Source organism: Petaurus breviceps, unplaced genomic scaffold (genome assembly GCF_028583685.1).
Source record: "Petaurus breviceps papuanus isolate PSGF00001 unplaced genomic scaffold, PetGlider_PUasm1.0 185, whole genome shotgun sequence".
In the NCBI taxonomy this organism is placed as follows: Eukaryota; Metazoa; Chordata; class Mammalia; order Diprotodontia; family Petauridae; genus Petaurus; species Petaurus breviceps.
Genome location: NW_027185797.1, coordinates 35,190,103 through 35,216,491, shown reverse-complemented (window position 1 = coordinate 35,216,491; position 26,389 = coordinate 35,190,103). Strand labels below are relative to the sequence as shown.

Sequence of the window (26,389 nt, the reverse complement as noted above, 5' to 3'; positions counted from 1 at the left end):
AGAAAGAAAGAAAGAAAGAAATAGAAAGAAGGAATGAAAGGAGGGAGGGAGGGAAGGGAGAAAAGAAGGGAAGGAGGAAGGAGAGAAGGAAGGCTCCACAGGGAGTCCATACCATGTACCTGCCAGGAACTTTCTCTAAATCTTTTGTCCCTTTTGTGGATATCACTAAAGCATTTGGGCTGTCCATCAATTATCCCTCGCTTTTGTCAGATCACCATGCCATCTCCTTTTCTGGTCATACTTCTCTATGAGGAAGTGTTTTATACAATTTGCCCTCATCTATATATCTAGTAAAGTCAACAAGCATTTGTTAAACCCCTAGTATGCACCAACCGTTGGCTAAGCTCTGGGTAAATGAAGAAAGAAAGAAAAACAAAGCCAGTCCCTGCTCTCAAAGAGTTCATAGTGTAATGGGAGAGATAGCACACAAACAACTATCTCCAAACAAGATAAATAAATCATATACTTAAATAGATCATATGTTATTTACATGTACTTGTGGTTTCATTGATTACAGAGTCAGAATAAAACATTAATCAAGAGTAGGTGTTTTTAGGGGTGGCCAGGTAGCACAGCGAGTAAGAGTACCGGCCCCAGAGTTAGGATGACCTGGGATCGAATCCGGGCTCAGACACTTAGCACCCACCCTGAAACACCTGGCCGTGTAACCTTGAGCAAGTTACTTAACCCCAATTGCTTAAAAAAAAGTGTAGGTGTTTTTCACTGGAGTCTTACAAATAGGTGTCAGGAGATCTATGAACTTGGATGGGAAAAATAGTCACATCTTTATTTTTACTGATCTCTAAATAAAATTTAGCATTTACTTCAATTTTTTAAAGTCCTCATTCTGATATGGGATCCATAGAAATCATCATCTGACCAAAGGGGTCTATGAGACAAGCACACACAATGGGTTAAGCAGTCCTGATAAGAGGGATCACAACTTTGAATCTATGATTCATTGGTCATTGGCTAGAAGAGGCCTTGTAGACCATGTAGACCAAACCCTTCATTTTATAGTTGAAGAAAGGGGTTTTTTTTGTTTTGTTTTGTGTTTTCCTGGAAAGGTTCAATGATTAGCTACACAAGTAGCAACTGAGAGAGTTGGGATTTGAATGCAGGTCCTGGGACCTGGAAGCTGGTGGTCCTCTTTCCCCTATTTCACATTGTGTCTCCTTTATTAAAATTCTGTGATTGATGTATATTAGCAGATGTAGTCGATGAAAATAAATGTTGCAGTAAGTGTGGTTGATTTTCAGGTTTGAAGGTGTGCTAACTGAAACACACATCATGGGTCTTTGCAGTGACTTGTTTCTTTGTTTGTGGTGTCCAAACTCCCCTAATGCTGAAACTGGGCTCTCAGTTTCAAATATTGAATCATCACAGAGGGGCTAGACCAGCTTTGATATTTGCATTGTAAGGACATATGCCAGATGTGCAGAAAATCCCCGAAGGTTGGGGATTCTGACTCTTGGGCTGATTGACCTGCCCAGAAGAAACTTTACCTGGCTTCAAGAGCCAACAGCTCCTCCAACTCTGTGGGAGGAAATTATGGCTTTCACTAGCTCAGTGTGTGCTCATTCAGAAGAGATTCTATCTTTTGTGCTCATTGGATGCAACCATACCCTTCCAAGTAGGTCTTTGTAGACAGTGGGAATGGAGGTTCTGTTCTGTGTGGTCTGTCTACTGAAGAGAAGGCTGAAATTTCAAATCACCTTTCAGAGAAGTAGTTCAAAATAATTTTCAATTATCTTAAAACTGTGCTCTGAGATGGGTTCCATAGATATCATCAACTTGCCCAAACGATCTGTGACAGCCCTACACATGCACACACACACAAACACCACAGACACATACATGTATGCATGTACATACATGCACAGTACACTCAGGAAAACACCACATGGAGACACACACATGCACACACACAAACACATAGACACATAATGCACTTTTTCTTTTTTTTAATTTTATGTTTAATTTAGTTTACAACATTTCTTTCCACAAGATTTTGAGTTAACAAATTTTCTCCCCGTCTTTCTCCTACCCGCCACCCCAAAATAGCAATCCCACTGAAAACTCCTTCCCCTAATCTGCTCTCTCCTATATCCTCCCCTATTCCCTCTCCAACTTTCTGGTAGGGCAAGATGGATCTCCATTCCCTAGTGCCTGTATATCTTATTTCCCAGTGCATGTAAAAATAATAATAATATTTTTAAATATTTGATTTTAAAACTTTGAATTCCAAATTCTTTCCCTTCTTCCCTCTTCACCCACCCTTAGTGGGAAGATAAGCAATTCAATATAGGTTTTACATGTGCAGTTATGCAAAACATTTCCATAGTTGGTTATATTGTGAAAGACTGAGTATATTTCCCTCCATCCTATCCTGCCCCCAATTGTTTTATTCTCTACTGTGTCCCTGTCCCTTTTCAAAAGTGTGTGCTTCTACCTACCCCCCCCCCCAATCTTCCATCACTTCTATAATCCCCCTCTTATACCCTTTCCCCCTACTTTCCTCTTGGGTAAGATACCTAATTAAGTGTGTATGTTATTCCCACCTTAAGCCAAATTCAAGGAGAGTAAGATTGACCCATAACCTTTTGCCTTCCTGTTCTTCCCCTCCATTGTAACAGTTTCCCTTGCCTCTTTTATATGAGATAATTTACCCTATTCTGCCTCTCCTCTTCTCCTCTCCTTATATTCCTCTCACCTCTTAATTTTATTTTAAAAATATCATCCATTTCCTATTCAATTGATTCTGTGCCTTCTGTCTATGTGTACCTGTACACAAATATACACACAATGACGTATGTATTCATACACACATATACCCTCCTATATACATATATATGTAATGTATACATATACACATATATATATACACACACATTTGCATTCCCTTCAACTATCCTCATACTGAGAAAAGTTTCATAAGTTACAATTATCATTTTAACATGAAGGAATGTAAATAGTATGTACATATATTTTTCTTCTTGGCTGCTTGCAATATTCTCTCCTTGATCCGAGAACTCCAAAACTTGGATATTACATTCCTAGGAGTTTTCTTCTTGGGATCTTTTTCAAGAGGTGATCAGTGAATTCTTTCAACCTCTATTTTCCCTCAGATTCTAAAATATCAGGGCAATTGTCCTTAAGAATTTCTTGAAGGATGATTTCTAGGTTCTTTTTTTTAATCATGGTTTTCAGGTAGTCCAATAATTTTAAAATTATCTTTCCTGGATCTATTTTCCAGGTCAGTGGTTTTTCCAATGAGACATTGCCTTCTATTTTTTCATTTGTTTGGATCTGTTTTATAGTATCTTGATTTCTCATTATGTCATTAACTTCCATTTGCTCCAATCTAATTCTGAAGGAATTATTCTCTTCAGTGAACTTTTGAGATTCTTTTTCCATCTGGCAAATTTGTCTTTTTAAGGCATTCTTCTTCTCATTACCTTTTTGGGCCTCTTTTGCCATTTGAGTTCATCTATTTTTAATGCGTTATTTTCCTCAGTTATGTTTTTGACTCTCTTTTCATGATTTTCTTGTATCACTGTCATTTCTCTTCCCAATTTTTTCTTCCACTTCTCTTATTTGGTTTCTAAAATCCTTCTTAAGATCCTCTATGGCCTGTAACCAATTCATATTTTTCTTGGAAGCTTTTGGTGCAGGAGTTCTCACTTTGTTGTCTTCTTCCTGTTCCATGCTTTGATCCTTTTTGTCCCCAACAAAGGAAACCAAAGTTGGATTGCTGTGCTTGCTTTGATTCCTTTGCTTGTTCATGTTGTGACTCAATTACTTGACTTTTGAGTTTTTTGCCACAGTAGAACTCTGCTTCCAGAGAGGATTTCTTTGTCCCAAATTGCTGGGGGTTTCTCAGCTGCCAGAGGTATTAGTTGGCTGCCCTCTCTGAAGCCTCCACAGGCTCTGGCACCTGGTCACACACCCCAGGACCTCCACCCTAGACTGCAATCCAAATCCAAGCAGGTTAAAGCAAGAGCAATCACCCCTCAGACTGGTGCTTGGTCCCTCTACTCTCTGCAGACCAGGGGCTCTGCAGCAGCCGCAGGATGGCAGCTCTAGAACGACTGTACATCTACCGCTTCTTGCCCCAGGGGGCAGGAGCTGGACCGTGCCTTCCCCGCAGTTCCAACAGAGTTCTACACTGACCTTTTACTTTGGCTTTGGCATTTTTGGTGTGATAATTGTGGAAACCTCCCCAGCTCCTGGTGATAAACTCTCCTGAAATGCACTCCAGACACTGCTAGCAGGGGCCGCCATGGGGCTAAAACCACTGGCTTGTGCCACGATGGACCCTTCCTGTAGGCCTGCCGGCTTGCTTTTGGCGGGAGATTTGTTTCTCTATGTCACTTTGGGGTTTCTGTAGTTCTAAAATTTGTTTAGAGTCATATTTTGTGTGTAGTTGAGGTGGTTGTGGGGGGAACTCAGGGAGGTTATTTGTATATGTATGCCTGTAAACATATATACACACATTCACATATGTATTCATATGCCCATATACACTCTAATATAGACATATATATACATATATATAATTTCTAATCCCTTCAACTACTGAGAAAGGTTTCATAAGTTACAATTATTGTTTCTCCATGTAGGAATGTTAATAAGTCAACTTTGATAAGTTCCTTATGATTTCTTTTCCCTGTCTACCTTCTCATGCTTCTCTTGCTTCTTGTATCTGAATATCAAATTTTCTATTCAACTCTGTTTTTTTCAGCAAGAATGCTTGAAAGTCTTCTATTCCACTGAATGACCCTATTTTCCCCTGAAACATGATACTCAGTTTTGATGGGTATGTGACTCTTGGTTTTAATCCCAGCTCCTTTGACCTCCGGAATATCATATTTCAAGCCCTTCGATCCCTCAGTGTAGAAGCTGCCAGATCCTGGGTTATCCTGATTGTGTTTCCACAATATTCAAATTGTTTCTTCCTGGCTGCTTGTAATATTCTCTCCTTGATCTGGGAATTCCAGAACCTGGCTATAATATTCCTAGGAGTTTTCCTTTTGGGATCTTTTTTCAGGAGGTGATCGGTGGATACTTTCAACCTCTATTTTGCCTTCTGGTACTAAAACATCAGGGCAGTTTTCTTTGAGAACTTCCTGGAGGATGCTTTCTAGGTTCTTACTTTGGTCATGGCTTTCAGGTAGTGCAATAATTTTTAAATTATCTCTCCTGGATCTATTTTCCATGTCAGTGGTTTTTCCCATGAGATATTTCACATTGCCTTCTATTCTTTCATTTGTTTGGATGTGTTTAACAGCATCTTGATTTCTCATAAAGTCATTAGCTTCCATTTGGTCCAATCTAATTCTGAAGCAACGATTCTCCTTATTGAGCTTTTGAGATTCTTTTTTCATCTGGCAAATTCGGCTTTTTAAGGCATTCTTCTCCTCATTGCCTTTTTGAGCCTCTTTTGCCATATGAGTCAGTCTGTTTTTTGAGGTATTATTTTCCTCAGTCAGGCTGTTGACTCCAAGTTCATAATTTTCTTGTATTGTTCTCATTTCTCTTCCCAATTTTTCCTCCACTTCTCTTATCTGCTTCTTAAGGTCCTCTATGTCCTGTAACCAGCTCGTATTTTCCTTTGAAGCTTTTGGTTCAGAAGTTCTGACTTCACTGTTTTCCTCCTGTTCCATGCTTTGCTCCTTTTTGTCCCCAAAATAGGAGTGTAATGTTGGAATCTTCTGTCTGCTTTGTTTCCTTTGCCTGGTCATGTCGCCCTTCAGTCACTTGACCCCTGGGCTTTTTGCTACAATAGGACTCTGCCACCAGACAGGGGAGCTTTCATCCCAAACACTGGGGTTTCTCAACTGCCAGAAGTATTAGATGGATGCCTTCTCTGAGGCCTCCACACCCCAGGACCTCCACCCTAGACTGCAATCCAGATCCAAGAAGGTTAAAGCAAGAGCAATTACCCCTCAGACTGGTGCTTGGTCCCCCTACACTCTGCAGGCCAGGACCTGAATCTGCCAAGTGGGGCTGGCTGGCTGTGCCGGCGTCTCAGTGGCTTCTCACTCCGGGGGGTAAAAGCCACGTGCTCCCACTTACTGGGTCCTAAAGTCCAGACTGCACTGACCTCTCACTTTGTCCTTTGCATCTATGTGTTGATAAATCTGGAAACGGCCACAGTTGCTACTTATTTGGAGTCCCTCCCCGGTCAGGCCCACCCTGGGGCTAAAGTCTCAGTTTGAGGCTGGGCTCGGCTCCCAGAGCACTGCTCTGGCCAATTCCTGCCGGGCTGTCCTCAGCTGGAGGTTAGCTTCTCTGTGTCATTTTGTGGGTTCTGCAGCTCCAAAGTTTGTTTAGAGGCACCTTTTTACATGGATTGGGGAAGCCGGAGCCTGGGAAGGTCATGCTTTTACTCCACCATCTTGGCTCCGCCCCCCATCTTCTTTTTCTTAATCCAAGTTGACTAAGAAATCCCTGTTTCTTCTACCTCCTGCCATATTTATTTTCCTTATAGTTCAGGAAATTCCCATTCCATTTGAAATTCTGGATGTCTAGGGAATTCAGAACTCAGCTGAGGATAACAGAGGAGCTATGAAATAATTTTGGCCCCTTGATCTGTCTTTTTTCTTTAGGGAAAACAATTCTGAAGTGGAGAGATATCAAGTAATATTAGGCAAAGACAGTCTCCTTCATTTTGGAGTGTTTATCCATATGTAAATGGACAGTTAGGTGGCACAGTAGATAGTCTTCCAGGCCTGAAGACATGGAGACCTCAATTCAAATACAATCTCAGGCACTTACTGAGTGTGTGACCCTGGGCAAGTCACTTAATCCTGTATACCTCAGTTTTCTCATTGGTAAAATGAGCTGAAGGAGGAAATGGTAAACCACTTCATTATCTTTGCCAAGGCAACCCCAAATGGGATCACAAAGAGTTGGACACATCCGAAACAACTGAACAACAACAAAAGATGTATACACATATGAATACATGTGTGTATATGTATGTATACACAATACACATATGTATGTAGCTATCTTTGGCCTTACTCTCCCAACTCATATTAGATGAGTACATTAGGTTCCCAGAAGACAATGACTACTTCTCCCATCTTGGTTCTATGGCTAACCCCAAGGGGTTGGGATTTCCAGTACTGTTATTTAGGAGTGCCTTTCTGGTATGTTCCCCAATATCTACCAACCATTTCATATCCATTAGCTTTTACTGAGGGAATATTTCCTGAGATGGTATAGCAGAGATATAAGTTTAAAAAGAAACTAAATAGAGCTGTATTCTCTATTCTGGATACACACAGTCTTTGGAGATATAGGGTTCAAGATTTGAGTACAAAAGTAGTGAGGCACACATGTAGGAAACATGGAGGGAAGCTATGCCTTGTAACTCCTGGCCTTCCTTAGGGGTCTTTTTCTCCCTTCATAGAGTCCCCACCAAGTTCTTTTAGAGGTCACATTGGTGATGGATGAGTTACTCCCTTTTTCAGCTGATCTGATTCCTTGCAAGGCTTTGTCTCAATGGATAGGCCAACCCATTTCTGGTCTGGGTCAAGGAAGTTGCTTGACTACCATGATAACTTTTCACCAAACTTGGCTGCTGCTCTCACCAGTTCCAGCTTTCAGTGGGATGATTACTGGCTTTGATCAGTCTCTTAGGTCCCTTGTCCCCTGAGCACTCCTCTCTCAGAAGACTTCTTTACCTATTACCAGAGAAGAGTGAGCACAAAGGAAGCAGAGATGCCATGACCTCCCAGACATATGGCAGCCAGGTGGAAGACAAGTTAGCTACTGTCCCTATCCTCCCCACCCCTGTAGATCACAACAGTCCTTACCTCAATCACCATCTAGATCAAGGAGAAAAAATAAAAGGTCTGGGAATAGGTCTAGTGATCCTTTAAAAAAATGTGAACTCAGTCTCTGTTCAGTGTCTACTGAGAAACTGAACCCTCTGACTGTATCCAGTCAGGAAAAAAAAAAAAAAACAATTCCTTACCCCAAAGCACCAGTCATGCAGTTATTTATCAACAAAAGTAGACTCTCCAAGACTACTTTCTTGTTGAAGTTTAAGTGAGCCAGAACATATCTTCATATATAACCCATTGGGAAAGGCAAATATGATCATCCTCTCTGGAATGGTCCATTATTGGCCATTCCCCATAATGTATGGGTGTGTGTATATATGTATACACACAAATGGTGATTAATCGATAGATCTATATATTCTGTAAGAGAAGTATCATGGCACAATAGACAGAGTGCTAGACCTGGAGTTAGGATGACTCAGGTTCAAATACCACTTTTTATAATTATAGGCTTTGTTAGCACAGGAAAGTAATTTAACTTTTTGGAGCCTGAGGCAACTCTCTAGGACTTCATTACAACTGAGTTGCTATCCACAATGATGGGGGGTGGTCATAGAATCATAGAATTTGTGAATTACGATAGACCTCAGTGGTCATCTAGTTCAACATACATATAAAAGGAATCCCCACTATAGCATAGTGGGCAGGTTGCTTACTAGCCTCTCCTTGAACACCTCCCAGGAGGCAGAGCCCATGCTGATGAAATGACAGCTTCTTGATGTATTTATTTATGCATTCAATGTCATGTGGCAGGGCAATTGCCTATTTTAAGTCTCTTTGTCTCTGTCTCTCTGTCTCTTTCTCTGTCTCTCTCTGTCTCTGTCTCTCTGTCTCTGCCTCTGTCAGTCTGTCTGTCTGTCTCTCTCCCCACCCCACATACACACAAATATATAGCATTAAATAATGACATTAACCATGCATTTGATCTGACCCAATAGCCAAACATATCATCTTCATTGTTATTCACTGGGTTTCCTTTCACTATGTAGACGTATCCTAAAATTTGTTCAGTCATGAACTAGAGGGTGAAGAAATGTATAAATACTCTTTGTGTTTCTGTACCTTATTTCCCTGGAGTGTTTTTAAGGGCATGGCCCAAGAATATTGAGGTCCCTCTAGGACTTTTTGGATAAAAGATTGATTAGGTAATCTCAAATTGTGAAGTCTCTTTGCTGTGTAGTCTATCTCCTTCAAGGGCAGCAGAGCTGGCTAATCAAATAAAAGAAATTTAAAATGAAAAATGGAAGATAAACACAAGTGTGTATGTACATTATAATTCATTGGGAAAAGGAAATGAAAGCACCATTCTTGAAACAAGTCAAGAAACAAAGAGTTCTTCTCACATCCATTGACAATATAATTTATAATCCAACCCCAGGTTTTTCTGTATTTTTCCTCCTATGGTTCAGAGGTCATTGTGACTTGCAGCCTGGCCAGAGCAAAGTTTTAAATTTCATTCCTTTAAAAATGTGTGTAAAGTGCAGTGTATCCCTTTCTCCAGTCAGTCAACTAGCATTAATTAAATGCCTCCTGTGTTTCAAGCACTGGGGCTAAGCCCTTTTTGAATGACTGTTTACATGTCCTTTTTCATGATTGGTTTTGAGTCCCCTCCATAGATAATGTGTGAAGGAGGGCTTCCTTCAAATGCCAATCATGGCTATTTCAAACCCCACCTTCCCTCAATGCTCCCTCTGAGGTGATTAATAGGGCAATTATGACTTATTATCTGGGATGTTTTCCCCCACAAATAACAATACCTAGAGCCAGAGCTGTAAACATTGGCAGGGCCAACTTTGACTTCTAAACACTACATGTGTAATTGAACTCAAATTAGGAAGGTCAGGAAAGGCCTTGGTAAGGGACTCTGCACTTTGTCAGATGTATTTATTCATGTGCTGAGGATTAGAATTCATAAACATTTTGCAGGGTTTTTTTAAAAGGCAATTTCTTTTCCCTTGTTTTTCTTGGCTAGGACCTGACAATAAAGGGATGCTTTGTCTCCCATGTCCTGTTATCAGCAGAAACCGGGTACTATGTAACAAAATATGGGGGGACCTCTAGGCTTTGTGCAGAACTGGGACCAATTCCCATTGAAGATATCAGCATTAAGGGCTCCCTTCACAAATGGCAGACATGCTTTCACCCCCAGTAGAGACCAGTTCCTTTCAAGTGAGCATTTTGTTCAGAAAAATCTGGCTAGCCAAGTATCTCTACATTTTCATTTTACTAAACATGCACAGGGTCAATGTGAAAACAATATGCTATTGGATTAACCTTTTCAGAAATTAATTTAAGCATGGCACAGGAAATTCCTGCAGGCAACTCTTGATCTTGAAGACAGGCCAAAATAAAATCCATTTTTAAAAGTCTCTTTTTCTTGGAAAACCCAAGCCTTTAAATGCTTTATCAATCCAATCAGGGTAGGAGGAATAATCTTGAACTTCCTGTCTATAGAGCTACAGATACCACTTTGGTGTTTGTAAGAAATCAAAAGGATTTCCAAAAAAATAAGGACCATTGGGTTTCTTTAGGGGTCCTCAGTTAAACTTCAGAAATGAACCGAAAGTTTTTCAGTCTATAAGTGAAAAATCCTTGAGAATACCAAAACATTGGATCATCAGCCCTTGTTTGTGTTTGTATTTATATCTGTGCCCCTTGTTTTCAATCAAACTCTACCTTAAGTTATGCAAAGCTCATTAGAAATGCCCTGCTGGGACCTCCATGGGAGGCAATCTTCCCAAGAGGTGAGAAAAGCTTAACCAGTTGGCATTTCCATGAAATCCAAAATGAAAACAGTGAAATCTTCTATGCAGGTAAAAAAAGGGGGGTGGCTTTGGGGAGTCTTGTCGAAATGTTGGCTGAGGGAGTTTAGGCCTTGGCTATTAAAAGCACACCTGTCAAAACAAAAGAAATGACAGTTTAAGCTTGTTAGAGGGGGGAGAAATGCCAGAGACCAGGAAGCTGTTGAGATGATGATACAGACCCTAGGACTGGAAATTCAGGGGTCCCATTTATAGAGAATAGTATGCTTCCTGTTCACCTCCCTCCCTGGCCTCAGAGTCAAAATTAAAGGTGTCTCCTTCCCTCTCCTATTTCTTTGAGGTTTAAACCAAATACTGTCCCATGTCCATTTCACTGCCATGATTTGATTTGGTCTGAAAATTAGATGTATCTGTGGAGATGAAATTAAGACATGGTGTTTCTATTTTTATTTCTTTTGACTCCAAAGCTGATGAATAAGTCTCCTGGACTGACTACCCAGAGTGCCAACGCTCACCTCCATTTGGAAGTCTCAAAGACCATATTGTCCAAGTTACTCTGGAGGAAATTGTATTATAATTTGGCGAAGGGAAGGAGTCTACCCCTTTCTGTCTTCCTTCAGGTTATGTATGAGAAAGGTCTGCTCTTTAAGGGAATAGGTATGAAATCTGAGAGAGCTCATGGGCTCCCAAAGAGTTGGAGCTCATGAAGACAAAAGGGGAAGGCTATGGTACAGAGACCCTCCATATCCTTCTCTCGGGAACAGAGAAGTTAGAACCTGGAGGGACTCTGAGCATCATCAAACCTAGTGTTGGCCTTTTTATAGAAGTGACCTAACTTATTCATGATTACTCAGCTACAAAGTGTCAGAGCTAGAGCTCAAGAGCAAGTCTCCCAGTTCTAAATGTCATTTTCTTCATATTCAGCCATAGCTGGAGCCTGGTAGTGTCACTGGCCCCAGGAAGTAGCAAGAAGAAGGCAAGGCTGAGTCAGCTCTTTGGGCACTTTCCTTGGGAAAGTGACCAAGGGAAAAGGATTGGCTTTTTGGAGAAAGCAAAAAAAAAAAAAATCTAGTGAGAAGTTAGAGTCATTCTGGCTTCACCAGCGTAGCCATAGAATGATAGAGTATTTGGCCACAATGATATTAAAAAGGTATTGCTATTTTTGTCTGAGAACACTGGGAATTCTTTGAATATGGAAGCATTGTCTGTCTACTTTCCTCAGTGACCAGGAACCATGGTGGGAGTGGGGGTGGAGAGTGGAATAAGTATGTGTGTGTATGTATGTATGCATGTATGTGTATATATGTCATATATATACACACATGTATCACCTACTATGTGTGCAGTAATATACTGAGTTCCTTTTACATATAATATCTCATTTGATCCTCACAACAAATCTATAAGATAGGTGCTATTGTTATTCCCATTTTACAGTATTTACCGGAGGTAAAGAGAGATTAAAAGACTTGCCAAGGGTCACATAGCTAGTAAGTGTCTAAGGCCAGATTGAACTCACGTCTTTCTGACTCTAGGCTTGACACTATTCTGTGTGCCAACACTATTAATGGTGCCACCTAGAAGGAAGAAGATATTCTGAACCTGTGATTTCATCAGTGTGGGAGAACTCCAAACACTAAAACTCCTTCCACCAATGCAGAGTAGCAGCTATTCTGTAACTTAAACTCTCATAGTGTTTTTTGAGCTATTGAGAGTTAAAGTGAGGGGTTAAATGAGTTGATAACTGTCACATAGCCAGTCAGAGCCAAGGGCAGGACTTGAACCTGAGTCTTTCCAAGATTCTGCCTCTCTTTTGGATTTTAAAAGCAACATGCTGTATAGACAGAACTTGAATCTCCTACTATTTATTAATTTCCCTCTCTCCATTTCCTTTTGTTTAGTTCAAGCTGATAGTAAGATTTCTGAATAGAAACGTTAGCACATTAGAGAGAATTGTCCTAAGAAAATCTCATTGAATGTTTTGACTCAGCCAAAAATAAACAAAGATATAGTAAAGCCTCATTTCTCCCCAGTCATTGGGTAATTAACACTTTAGAAATAACCAAATGGCTGAGCGTTGCCCCCACTCCTTACCCAGAAGGACTTTTTTTTCTTTTTGTATTGAATTTTTCTTTTTTTTTTCCTCAAGAACATGTAAACAAACATTTTTAACATTCACTTAAAAATGAGTTCTAAATTCTTTCCCTCCTTGAGAAAGCAAACACTTTGCTGTGGATTATGCATGTTTATTCAAGAAAAATGTTTTCATATTAGCAATGTTGCAAGACAAAACACAGATTAAAAACAAACTCCAAAAATAATAAAGAGTGTAAAAATATGCTTCAATTTGCATTCAGACACTATCATGTCCCCCACCCTCACCCTGGAGGTGGATAGCATTTTTCATTATAAGTCTTCAGAATTGTTTTGGATCATAGTATTGCTTAGAATACATAAGTCATTAACAATTAATCATCATACAATATTGTGGTTACTATGTACAATGTTCTCCTGGTTCTGCTCATTTCATTCAGCATCAGTTCATATAAGTATTTCCAGGTTTTTTGGAATTCTGTCTGCTCCTCATTTCTTACAGCACAATAGTACTCCATCACAACCATATATCACAACTTGTTCAGTCATTCTCCAATTGATGGGCATCCCCTCACTTTGCAATTCTTTGCTACCACAAAAAGAGCTGCTATAAATATTTTTTGGTATATATAGACCCTTTTCCTTTTTTTTATTTCTTTGGGATACCGACCTAGTGATAAGGTAGAAAAGAGTGCTTGAGGCAGATGGAGCAAGCAGGATGGGAGATAGGAGATAAAACCAGAATGTGACCAGTCAGAAAAGTGATCAAAAAAGACAATGATCTTTACCCATTTTCCAAAAGATTTCTCCTGCCTCGTCATTTGGCGGGGAAACAATACAGATGCAAACAGTGCCCTAAGGGTTAAAATAATATTAAGGGTTGCTTTTCTAATACTTTATGAGGCTCTAGCTTATTCTGTAACTTGAAGTGCCCTAAAGTCCATTCCCCCATTATCTTGAACATGTACCGAAAGAATTGCTTTTGTCTCCCTTATCCTGTGTTCCCTGGGTCCTTTAATTTTTAAACTGTATCCTTCTGCCCTATCCTTAAATCCTTAAACCATAAAGAATTCCCTTTGTCTCCCTCATCCTTTCCTGTCTTTAATCTTTGACCTCCATAAGAACCTCTAAAATTACATCATCATTCTGAAACCTCCATATAAGAATAACTCCCCGAAATATCAGGGTCTCACTTAGCTTTCTTGCTAAGGAGGCCCATGATATTTTTCATGTAAATATAATTTATTATAAATAATTTAATATAAATATAAAATAAAATGCTCCCATTGACTAAAATAGAAGGTCTAAAGTGAATTCTTTCACATCTGAACCAGCTCTCTTAACTCTAAACTTCATCTTACGTATTGCTATTGCTGAGTCAGAGTATGCAGTTTTATAGCCCTTTGGGCATAGTTCTAAATTGTTCTTCATGATGAATAGATCAGTTCTTAATTCCACCAATAGTGCATCAGTGTTCCAATTTTTCTATATCTACTTCAACATTTATCATATTCCTTTTCTGTCATATTAGCCAATCTGATAGGTATAGGATGGTATCTCAGAGCTGTTTCAATTTTCAGTTCTCTAATCAATGGGCAATTAGGTGGTGCAGTGTATAAAGTACTGGGCTTGGAATTAGGGAGGTTCACTTTCATGAGCTCAAAACCAGCCTCAGTCACTTACTAGCTGTGTGACCCTAGGCAAGTCATTTAACCCTGTTTATCTTGGTTCTTCATCTGTAAAGTGAAGTGGAGAACAAAATGGCAAACCATTCCAGAAAATGGAAACCATTACATCCAAGAAAATTCCAAAATGAAGTCATGAACAGAAATGACTGAACAACAACAAATCAATAGTGATATATAGACCTATATCATATGACTATAGATAACTTTCATTTCTTCTTCTGAAAACTGCCTGTTCATATCCTTTGACCATTTATCAATTGGGGAATGATTTGTACACAAGGACTTTTTTCAACTGTGATCTTTTGTTCAAGAGCCTTTCTCATTTATCCGCCTTCTTAACCAGGGGAAGTTAGATATTATTTAATCTTGACTTTAATATTAAATTTGATTCTTAATAGCTCCTAGATATAGATCTGGAAGGCACCCAGAAGCCAGTCTGTCCAACTCTTCTCTTTCCCCTGCATTTTAATGCAGAGAAAACTGATACCCAAGGAGTTTATGTGACTTGTTCCTAATTACACAAGTAATAAACACTTGACATAGATACTCTGACCTTAGAGTCAATGCCCTATACCATAGGGCATTCCTATACCACACTACCTCCTAGTTCTCTTGTGGTGCCTTATGGTCTCTTATGGCTTCAGGTGAATTTAAAGGACATGGGGCTATTGGTTCACACCATGAATGGCCCCAGAATGCCATACAATGCTATAAGGGTCATGATCTGGTTTTATAGGTATTTCCTTTTATATGGCCCCCTCAGTGTCTGGATGTCACTTGTCTTCTTATTCTGTCCGCCTTAACTCCCAAATTGATAAGTTGCACCTTGTAATCTTCTGTATGATGGGAAATGAAATTATCAGACTTGTTAGAAATGTATATAAATGAAGAGAGTTTTGAGAAGTTTAGCATAAGGTCTTAAATGACCCCTATTTAGAAAATCCATGAGTTGATGATAGGGAACCTGGGCTTCTAAGAAAGTCAAAGACTGGGATATAGATTTGGAAGTTATTCGTTAAGTTAAGTGGAGGAGAACTGAGGAGGTTGCCAACTAAGAGAATGCAGAAAAAGGAGAGAAAAGGTGCTTGGACAAGGAGAGTCATGAGATATACCCAGAGTTGGGGAAGCATATCAACCTAGTGACATCATTTTGGCTTCTCAGGGACCATCTTTAGGAGGAAGTGTGGCAAAGGACATGAATGCAAATTCAGGCTCTGCCTTAGACACTTCCTAGCTATGTGATCATTGCTGGGTCACTTAAATACTCTCCCTTTCTGTTTCCTGATCCTTAAAATGGGGATAGAAATAACACCTACCTGAAATGCTCCACAAACCTGAAAATGTTGCATTAATATCAATGATCCTTCTCCTGATTATTATTGCTTACTTTCTATATAGTTGAGGTTTCTGAATAACTGAGCTCTGTGTAGTTAATTGAAAGTGTTGTATTCATATTTTAGTATAAGCTCAACTTACTGAAGTTTTCTTTTCATTGAAGCAACCTAAAAAGTACCAGACCTACTGATGACAACTCCAGTAGCATCACCTTTGTTAACAAAAAGAAGTTCTTAGTAGAGTGAGAAAGATGATTCTGGAGCTTTCTGGAGCTAAGTGGCCTGGGTTCAAATGCCGCTTCTGACATTGTCTATCTGTGTGGTCTTAGGCAAGTCAATGCCTCAGTTTCTTCATCTATAAAATGAAAGGTATAAGTGCACTGAGCTCTCTTGTAGCTCTAAATATCTGATTTGAACATATAAATAATAATGGTGATGCTGACAGTAATGATGATGGTGGTGGTGATGGTGATGGTAGCAATGGTTAGAAAAGGAGATGGGCCAGAAATACAGAAATAGGGAGACATAGTAGATAGATGGTTTAAGGTCTGGACTGGTTTTGTAGAATGCTGAGGAACCTATAGAAAAAAGGCCACCAATACTGTGGGGGGTCTTCTCTACGGAAGACCGATGAAAGTACATGGACAAAATTTGCACATAATCATCATGGATGAGGTTTGTTCAGATCTTGAGGAAGGACTACCCACAAGAAAGGAAGTCATAGATCCACCTGGAACTCACAGCTAATAGATACAACATCTATGTTGTTTGTAGAGTAATTACAGAAATGTAGAGTCACTTTAACATATTGTAAATTAAATCATTCTACTACAAAACTCAGAGAGTTGAACCTCAGAAGTTATTGAGTTCAACCCATCCATTTTACAGAGGGATAACATCACATGGAGATTGATCAAATTGATCAGACACACAGTTAATAAGTGTCTGAGGCAGGATTTGAACCAAGGTTTTCTGGGTTCCAAGTCCAGTAACCTGTCCACTACTCTGTGCTGTTCCACCATGAAACCATGAACTTGATGCCTATTGATTTATAAGATAAACAGACATAGTGACTTCTCCATGCCTTAATAACAATTAATCAACAAACATTTACTAAGTTCCTACTCTGGCAAATCCTAAGTGTTGAGAAGGTGAAGTTAAAAAGGAAAATATCTTTCCTCAAGGCATTTCTATTCTGGGAGGGATCCAGGGGGATACCTTTCCTGAATTCCTCTAGTCTCAACAAGTCATCACCTGATTCCCATCCTTCTGGCTCTGAACCTCTCCAACTTTAGTTTGGTCCTCAAATGGCAGAGATATGACCCATCCCCTGGCCCTCTAGGACCCTTTGTACTTTGAAAGGCCCTGACTTGCGCTTTCCTGGAATAGCATTCAAGATGAGTTCCCCTCATACTGATTTGAAGTGTTAGAACTTCAGGCCTCGGGGAGGGGCAGGGCAGAAGTTAGAGTCCTGATTTCCTCCTCATAAGGAAGCTCTTTCCACCAAAGAAAACCTGTAACCATTCATCAATTTGGCAATTAGAATTGTAGGGGGTACCTAGGCTGCACTGAGACATTTACTATCAAGGAAAACTGGAAAATTCCCAATTATATTTGTCTTTTTCTTTTTTTCCCTTTTAATTTTCCCTATGTGATTGCACTTTAGGTCATTCCTCTCCATGCATCAACAGTCTATCCTTACATAATGCCTTTTGACACAAAGATTCCAAATGTCTCTGAACCTCAATAGGGCAGATAACGATTCTGTTCTTACCTTTCTTTTGACGCAAAGAAGTTCTGGGGAAATATTTTCCCAAAGTTTTAACTGTGAGAGAGATCTCCGCATTTTCTTTGAGGGGGATAAGATATTTGGGCTGTTTTATGTAATTAATCCTTTACTTTTTAAAAAAGATTATAAAATTTTGACTGAGGAGTATAGGTTACCCAAGATTGTTTCCTGCCCTGTATATTCTCAAAATTGCAAGAGTTGATTTTTGGCTATAAACCCTACAATCAGATGGTACCATCTGCTGGGGAATTTCTATGAACTAGAAGGAATGTTGTTAAGCATCAGATGGGAATAGGCAATGGAAAGACTAACTGGTAGGGGCTTGGTATGGTTTCTTGGCCAAACTGCTGACGCTCTTTCCCGTTTCCCTATACGTGACCTAACAAATTCTGAATAAGTAGGATGTTGTCTTTGTGTGAGCTGTGGAAGGGTCATGGGAGGGCTCAGTGGACGTTTCATTTTTTCTGACAATGGCTGATTGGAACAAGTATTGCTTTGTGCTTTCTGTGGATGTTTCAAAACTTTGATTTCCCTGCTATTCACACCTTCGGCAGTGCATGTTTTTATCCAGCCTGGTATTCAACTGAGCACTTCCCAGAGTTGAACTCCATGAAGAACAATGAAGGGTGCTACTGGAGTCTAATGAGAATTAGGTGAGATAATCTTACAAACTTTACTTCTTTGATAGAGTAACTGGTATAATATATGTAGAAGACAATGAAGACAGCATCTGAAGACAGAATCCAGTTTCAGGTGTGTCCCAGATAATGAAATCACATTTCCTTGGATGTGTTCAAATGATAACTTCAGGAAACTTTAGGACTAGTTCTTCCTGGCTCTTCTCTTATTTGTTTCCTCAACTTCTTTCACTCTTTCACCTTCATCTACTTCCACAGCATGGATGTCCCCTAAGGCTCTGCCCTCAGCCTTTCTTTCTTTTCTTTCTGTAGCCTCACCCTGGAATATCACTCTTCCTCTGTGACCCCTTTCTCCCAATGATAATTTCGTCCTGGAATTTCATTTGGGGGAATGGCCCAGATCAGGCATCCTTTATTCATATCCTAGGGGGTAATAACAAAAAAAAAAAAAAAAAGAAAAACCTCCATCTTCAAGGAGCTTCTAATGTAATGGGGAAGTCCACATGTACATAAATAGATACATACATGTTCCATACAACATGAGTGAAAGGGAAAGAAGAAGAAGGAGAGCATTACAGACCTGGGGGGCAGCCAATGCACAGGTATATAGATGGCAGATGGAACTTCAGTTCTTGAAGAAGGGAGGAAAATAGGAGAAGACTGGAAAGATAGAGAGGGGTCAGGTTGTAAAGAACTTTCAATGCTAACAAAAGAGTTAATTTCTTATGCTAGAGTTACTAGGAAACTCCTGGAACTTATTGACTGGGGGACATACACACACATACACATGCTATATATATATATAAGTTATATATATAACTGGATAAAAGGCACAGTTCAGGTTTCTACACAAAGGTAAAGCAAGCCATTGTTGACTTTCCTCAATCTACATTTCTCTTTTTTATGACTTCTTTATTTATTTTTAGTTTTCAACATTCATTTCCACAAGCTTTTTAGTTACAGATTTTCTCCCCATCTTTCCCCTACCCCCACCCCAAGCTATTGAACCTACTGAATACCCCTTCCCCCAATCTGTTCTCTCTTATATCCTTCCCCATTCCCCTCCCCCAAACTTTCTAGTAGGGCAAGATAGATTTCTATACCACAGTGCCTGTATAACTTATTTCCCAGTTGAATGTTAAAAAACAAAACAAAACATTTAAAAAAAATATTTGTTTTTAAAACTTTGATTTCCAGATTCTTTTCCTTCTTCCCTCCTCACCCACCCTCACTGGGAAGACAAGTAATTCAATATAGATTGTACATCTGTAGTTATATAAAACATTTCAATAGTAGTTATATTGTGAAAAACTAACTATATTTCCCTCTATCCTATCCCACCCCTCACTTATGCTATTTTCTACTTTGACCCTGTCCCTTTTGAAAAATGTTTGCTTCTAACTACCCTCACCCCCAATCTGCCCTCCCTTCTATCATCTCCCCTCTTATCACCTTCCCCCCCTCCTTTCCCATAGGGTAAGATACCCTATTGAGTGTGTATGTTATTTCCTCCTTAAGCCAAATTCAATGAGAGTAAGGCTAACACATTCCCTTTAACCCTCCTGCTCTTCCCTTCCATTGTAACAGTTTTCTCTTGCCTTTTTTATGAGGTAATTTACCCTATCCAATCTCTCCTTTTCTCCTTCCACCATTATATTCCTCTCTCACCTCTTAATTTCATTTTTTAGATATAATCCCTTCCTATTCAACTAATCTTTTGCCCTCTGTCTATGTGTACATATACACACATATGTATTTATACACACATAAACCATCGTATACATACATATGTGTATGTATATGTACACACATATATGTATATATAAACACACATACATACATATATATTCCCTTCACCTACCTCATACTGAGAAAAGACTTGTGAGTTACAATTATCATTTTTCCATGTAGGAATGTAAACAGTTCAACTTTAATAAGTTCCTTATGATTTCTTTTTCCTGTTTACCTTCTCATGCTTCTCTTTCTTCTTGTATTTGAAAGTCAAATTTTCTATTCAGCTCTGTTTTTTTTTTCTTTTTCATCAAGAATGCTTTAGGAGTGGCCAGGTGGCTCAGCTAGTAAGAGCACCGGCTCCAGTGTTAGGATGACGTGGAGATTGAATCCCGGGTTCAGACACTCAGCACCACACCCAGAAATAACTGGGCGTGTAACCTTGAACAAGTTACTTAACCCCAATTGCTTAAAAAAAAAAAAGAATGCTTTAAAGGGGGCGGCTAGATGGTGCAGTGAATAGAGCACTGGCCCTGGAGTCAGGAGAACCTGAGTTCAAATCCACTCTCAGACATAACACTTACTAGCCATGTGGTCTTGGGCAGGTCACTTAACCACAATTGCCCTGTCTTCCCCCTTCTAAAAAAAAACAGAAAAAAGAATACTTTAAAGTCCTCTATTTCTTTGAATAGCCATATTTCCCCTATGAGGCATTATACTCAGTTTTGCTGGATAGGTGATTCTTGGTTTTAATCCTAGCTCCTTTCACCTCTGTAATATCATATTGCAAGGCCTTCTATCCCTCAATGTAGAAACTGCTAGATTTTGTGTTATCCTGATTGTTTTTCCACAGTACTCAAATTGTTTCTTCCTGACAGCTTGTAATATTTTCTCCTTGATCTGGAAACTCTGGAATCTGGCTATGATATTGCTAGGAGTTTTCTTTTTGGGATCTTTACCAAGAGGCCATTGGTGAATTCTTTCAATTTCCATTTTGCCCTCAGGTTCTAGTATATCAGCGCAATTTTCCTTGAGAATTTCTTGAAGGATGATTTCTAGGCTCTTATTTTGATCATGGATTTCAGGTAGTCCAATAATTTTTAAATGATCTATACTGCATCTATTTTCCAGGTCAGTGGTTTTTCCAATGAGATATTTCACATTGCCTTCAATTTTTTCATTTGTTTGGATCTGTTTAATAGTATCTTGATTTTTCATTAAGTTGTTGACTTCAATTTGCTCCAATATAATTTTGAAGGAATTATTATCTTCAGTGGGTTTTTGAAATTCCTTTTCCATCTTGGTAATTCTGTTTTTCAAGGAATTCTTCTCCTCTTTGGCTTTTTGGGCCTCTTTTTCCATTTGAGTTAGTCTATTTTTAATGTGTTATTTTATTCAGTATTTTTTGGGTCTCCTTTAGCAGGCTGTTGTCTCACTTTTCATGATTTTCTTGCATCATTCTTGTTTCCCCTCCCAATTTTTCCTCCACTTCTCTTACTTGATTTTCAAAATCATTCTTGAGCTCTTCCATGGCCTGTAAGCAGTTCCTATTTTTCTTGGAAACTTTTGGTGCAGGAGTTTGGCTTTTTTGACTTCTTCTGGTTCCATGTTTTGATCCTTTTTGTCCCCAAAAAAGGATTCTATGGTCTGATTGTGCTTGCTCTGCTGGCTCATCTTGCCAGTCAGTTACTTGACTTTTGAGCTCTTTGCCACAGTAGAACTGTTTTTCCAGAGTGGAGAGAGCTGTGTCCCAAATTGCTGGGGTTTTTGCAAATGTTGTCAGAACTATGGGGAGTGTTCCCTCTCTATAGCCACCATGAGCTCTGGCACACTGGCCTAACACCCCAAGGCTACCACCCAAAACTGCAACCCATATCCAAGCAGGTCAAAGCAAGAGCTATTACCGTCTGAATGGTTGCTTGGTCCCACTATGATCTGCAGGCCAGGAACTCTGGAGGCAGCCATGGATCAGCAACTGCAGCCACCATGCCTCTGCCACCTTTTGCCCTAGGGGCAGGGGACTGACCATGCTCTTCTGTTCCCAGATTCCAACAAAGTTCCCCACTGACCTTTTGCTTTCTCATTGTTGTTTATGGGTTGAGAAAACCACCACAGCTGCCAGTGATTCACTCTCCTGAAGTCTTCTTTTGCTGGGGTAGTCCATTGGTTGGGGCCACCCCAGGTCTGGGCCCATGGGGCTCAAGCCAGACTTCACTTGGCTCCCAGGTTGGTGGGATAGACCTTTGCTGTTGGCCTGCCAGGCTGCCTTCAGCAGGAGATTTATTTCTCTCTGTCACTTTGTGGGTTCTGTAGCTCTAAAATTTGTGTAGAGTCTTATTTTACAGGTATTGGAGTTGGTTGGTATGGGAGCTCAGCAATTTCCTGCTTTTACTCTGCCATCTTGGCTCTGCTCTCCATTTACATTTCTACCAAATACATACCCAAATTTACTGAGTGTCATAAGAGACTTTTAATGCCCTCACAATTTAGTATTTGCCTGTAAAGCCTCTACCAAATCAATTATGTCTTTAGATGCTGGCAGTTGGTTTTAAACAACAAAGACTAGCAAGGTGCTTCTGACATTTTGAAGGGTCTCCAAATTCACCTTTGACCATAGAAATAACTCATTTGTTTTGAAGGTTCTTCTTCAGAAGAGGAAATGTGGAGGTGACAGTCACAGCTGTTTTTTCCTATTTGAAAGATTTCCCTGTAGAAATGAGATTTGACTTGTCTCCCCGACTCCAGAAGGAATATCCTGATGGAAGTGAAAAGGTAGCTTTTGATTTGGTAGGAGGGAAATTTCTCTACCAGAGAAGTGCAAAAATGGCAAGGCCAACCTCAGGAGAGAATGCATGAGTACCAACTCCTCCTTCTTATGTCTTCTAGTGAAGGCTGGGGGACCAATTTATTGAGAATGTTGGAGAAGAGATTTCCTGTTTTGAGAAGATTGAACTAAATGCCCTCTACAAGCTTTTTCCACCTTTAAAGAATCCCCAGATTCCTTCAAGACTCAGTTGAATGGCTACCTTGTATAGGAGGGCCTTTCCCAACTACCAGTTCCTACTGCCTCCACCAAAGAAATCCTTTAGAAATATTGCATATAATTACATATGCATATAGCATCTCCTCTTGGCCCTAGGGTAAGCTTCTTGGTCACAGGGGCTGTTCAAATTTTGTGTTTATATCTGTGGTGCCTAGCATAAGACTTGACACATAGTAGATCCTTAATAAGGCTTCTAATTGACTATTAACTAATTTCTGCTTCTGAAAGTCTGATCTGGTGAATTTTTAAGTGCCTTAAATCAATCTTTTTAAGAAGTCATATCAGAAAAGTGTTGAAGTGATATTCCCATCCTTTTGGAAATTTTAGACTCAAGGACCAAAGAGCTGGGATAAGAATTTATAGCAGTGTACTCTCTTAAAAGAACATGGGTTTGAGTGACTGCAAGCCCCCAGGCCGCACCTCCCCTCCAGCCCCACCTGTGGCGAGCCTGAGGTCACAGTGGAAATCAGAGAAACCCAACTCTGCAGATGTTGGGACAGTACCTGGCACTCAGCAGAGTGTGAATTCAGCCCCATGTGAATGACCAAGAAGGACGAGAGGAATTCTACATATATTATGTGGGCTTTCACCGTTGGCTGGATGAATGAGTGGACAAGAATCAACTAGCCTTGACCAAGATGGTGAAAGAAGCTGTTCAGAAGAACTCTGAGAAGTACCTAAGTGAGCTGGCAGAGCAGCCTGAGCACAAGATCACACAAAACCAGAAACGCAAGCATGATGAGATCAACCATGTACAGGAGACCTATTCAGAGATGGATCCCACAGCAGCAGCACTAGAAAAGGAATGTGAGGCGATTACCAAGGTGAAGTATGTGGACAAGATTCACATGGGGATGATGAGATTGATGCCTGGTACTTCTCCCCATTCCCAGAAGATTATGGGAAACAGCACAAACTTTGGCTCTGTGGATACTGCCTGAAGTCCATTTGGCAGTGCCAGTGGAGACAGCCACCTGGCAAGGAAATCTACCAAAAGAACAACATCTTGGTGTATGAGGTGGATGGCAAAGAACATAAGATATATTGCCAGAACCTGTGTCTATTGGCCAAGCTCTTCCTGGCCACAAGACCCTGTAGTTTGATGTAGAACCAATCGTCTTGTACATCTTGACAGAGGTGGACAGACAGGGGGCCCACATTGTAGGCTACTTCTCTAAGGAGAAGGAGTCCCCAGATGGGAATAACATGGCCTGTATCCTGACCCTCCCCCCACATCAGCTCCCAGGTTATAGCAAGTTCCTTATTGCCTTCAGTTATGAATTGTCGAAGTTGGAGAGTACAGTGGATTCTCCAGAGAAGCCACTGTCAGACCTGGGAAAACTGAGCTATCATAGTTACTGCTCTGGGTCCTGCTGGAGATCTTGAGGGACTTCCAGGGCACACTGTCCATCAAAGACCTCAGCCAGATGACCAGCATCACACAAAATGACATCATCAGAACTCTGTAGTCACTCAACATGGTCACATACTGAAAGGGGCAGCATGTCATCTGTGTCACTCCAAGCTAGTAGAAAGAGTACCTTAGGAGTGCCCAGCACAAGAAGCCACCCATCACAGTGGACTCAGTTTGTCTCAAGTGGGCACCGCCCAAGCACAAGCAAGTAAAGTTGTCCAAAAAGTGAGTGGTGGCCCTGCACCTCCCTGCATCCCTGCATCCCTATCTACTGTGAGGGGGTACCTCTTTTCCCAGTTTGTAAATATGTATAGACTTAACTGCTCACCTTTAAGCCCTAAGATATTTTTTTTTAATAAAGAGACTTTAGCTTGTCACTGTAAAAAAAAAAAAAACACCCATATGTATAAAAGTCTAAGGTCCTGGGTTTGAATCCCAACTCTACAATGAGCTTTCATTTCCATTTCTGGGATGCAGTTTCCTTATCTTTTAAATGAGTGGATTAGATTAAAATTATTGCCAAAGTTCCTCCTAACTCTAAGTCCAGGAGCCTAGGAATTTAATACCAACTGTTGGTATCCCGTTAAGTGGAAAATTCCTATGCCAAAAAGAGACTTTCAGAGATCATGAAGTTACAAGGTACTTCATAACCCTCCATTCATGGATGCTATTTCATCATGTCAACAATCCTTCTGAGTATTTTATAATCTCTTTGCAGGGTTGACACATTCATATGTCCTTATGTAGCTGTCAAAAAATTCATTTCAAAGTGAGAATTGTGAGTACTCTGTTGAGATATAATCTGTCCAGGCCCACAGCATGCCAAGAACTATGTAAAGTGGGGGTGCTGCTGATGGGCTTGGTGCTGTGCCTGTCAGGTGTCGAGTGATTTCTCTCTGCACTGCGGGATTTGGGGCCAGATACTCTCCTGGGACGCTCCTTGGTTTTGGAGCCAATGTCCAAAGGCATGAGTCAGCCAACAGAAATGAGCTTTTCCGGCAAAAGAAGGCTTGATTCTAAGGAAGCCCCCAAATACTTGGCTTCAGCAAGCCAACGGACTTATGATTTTTACAGTGTTTTTATAGTAGTATTGGTTATAAGTTACATAGAGTGTGCTATGATTTTGTCAAGATTTTATTGGTGGATAATTACTTCTGCTTGGCTCTTGTGAAAGACAGGGCAAGAAGTGTCTCACTGATGCTGAGCAGCAAATTCTCTGGAAGCCATTGTGGGGAATGAACTTTAGAAATAATAGAAGCTGGACATGAGCTTCGGGCTGAGAATGGATACGCAAAAATTAGCTGGTGCATCTTGTAATTCTCAGGCAATTATCAACAAAGTCAGATTGGTGGGAAGTTCATATTTCCTGCATTTCCTGTGTCTGACTGTAGCATTATTATCATTATTATTATTTTTTAAATGCAAAAGTCTTCCAGTTTGTTGAAAATGCTCTAATTTATTACTGAATGGCTCCAGCCAAGTTCAGTCACCCACAGGAACCAATGTCTCTACAGTATTCAAACAGCTGAAAGGTATCTATAGTTTACCTTCATGGGATTTCCTTTTTTTCTTTTCTTATTCACTGGTTTATCAGAAGTGGCTTTTCATTTCAGAATTGTTTGTTAGTTGCTTATTAAAGCACTAATGCTGATCAACACTCATGAATGGTCACAAAATAAGTTTTTCATGGAATTATTTTTAGAATGTCATGACTATCAGGGATGGAATAGGCTTCTTGGGAGAGTCTCCTTTTCACTGGAGGTCTTCAATTCAAATCTCAATGATGACTTTTTAGGATTGCTATAATGGATTGTCTCTTCAGGTACAGAATGGTTGGATAAAATGGTCTTTGGTCCCTTCCAGCTAAAATTCTGTTAAAGCTATCTACTCTTCAGAATGTAATTCAATACAACAAGATGGACCATGTCCTGTGGTAGGGATGCAAATAGGAACATAACAAATAATACCTACCCTCAAGAAACTTCCTGCAGGGAGATAGATAGATAGATAGATAGATAGATAGATAGATAGATAGATAGA

At 40.0% G+C, this 26,389-nt stretch overlaps 1 protein-coding gene, 1 long non-coding RNA gene and 1 pseudogene across 4 annotated transcripts in view; 2 read left to right on the top strand and 1 right to left on the bottom strand.

The window, feature by feature from the left end:
- The window catches only part of LOC138161816 (uncharacterized), a 171,501-nt gene that overhangs the window by 7,731 nt on the left and 137,381 nt on the right, over positions 1 to 26,389 (bottom strand). The window lies entirely within an intron of this gene.
- Positions 1 to 26,389, top strand: part of LOC138161815 (histone deacetylase 4-like) — a 135,658-nt gene that overhangs the window by 63,137 nt on the left and 46,132 nt on the right. The gene's annotated exons all lie outside the window — the stretch shown is intronic.
- Positions 22,480 to 24,595, top strand: LOC138161510 (histone acetyltransferase KAT8 pseudogene; annotated as a pseudogene).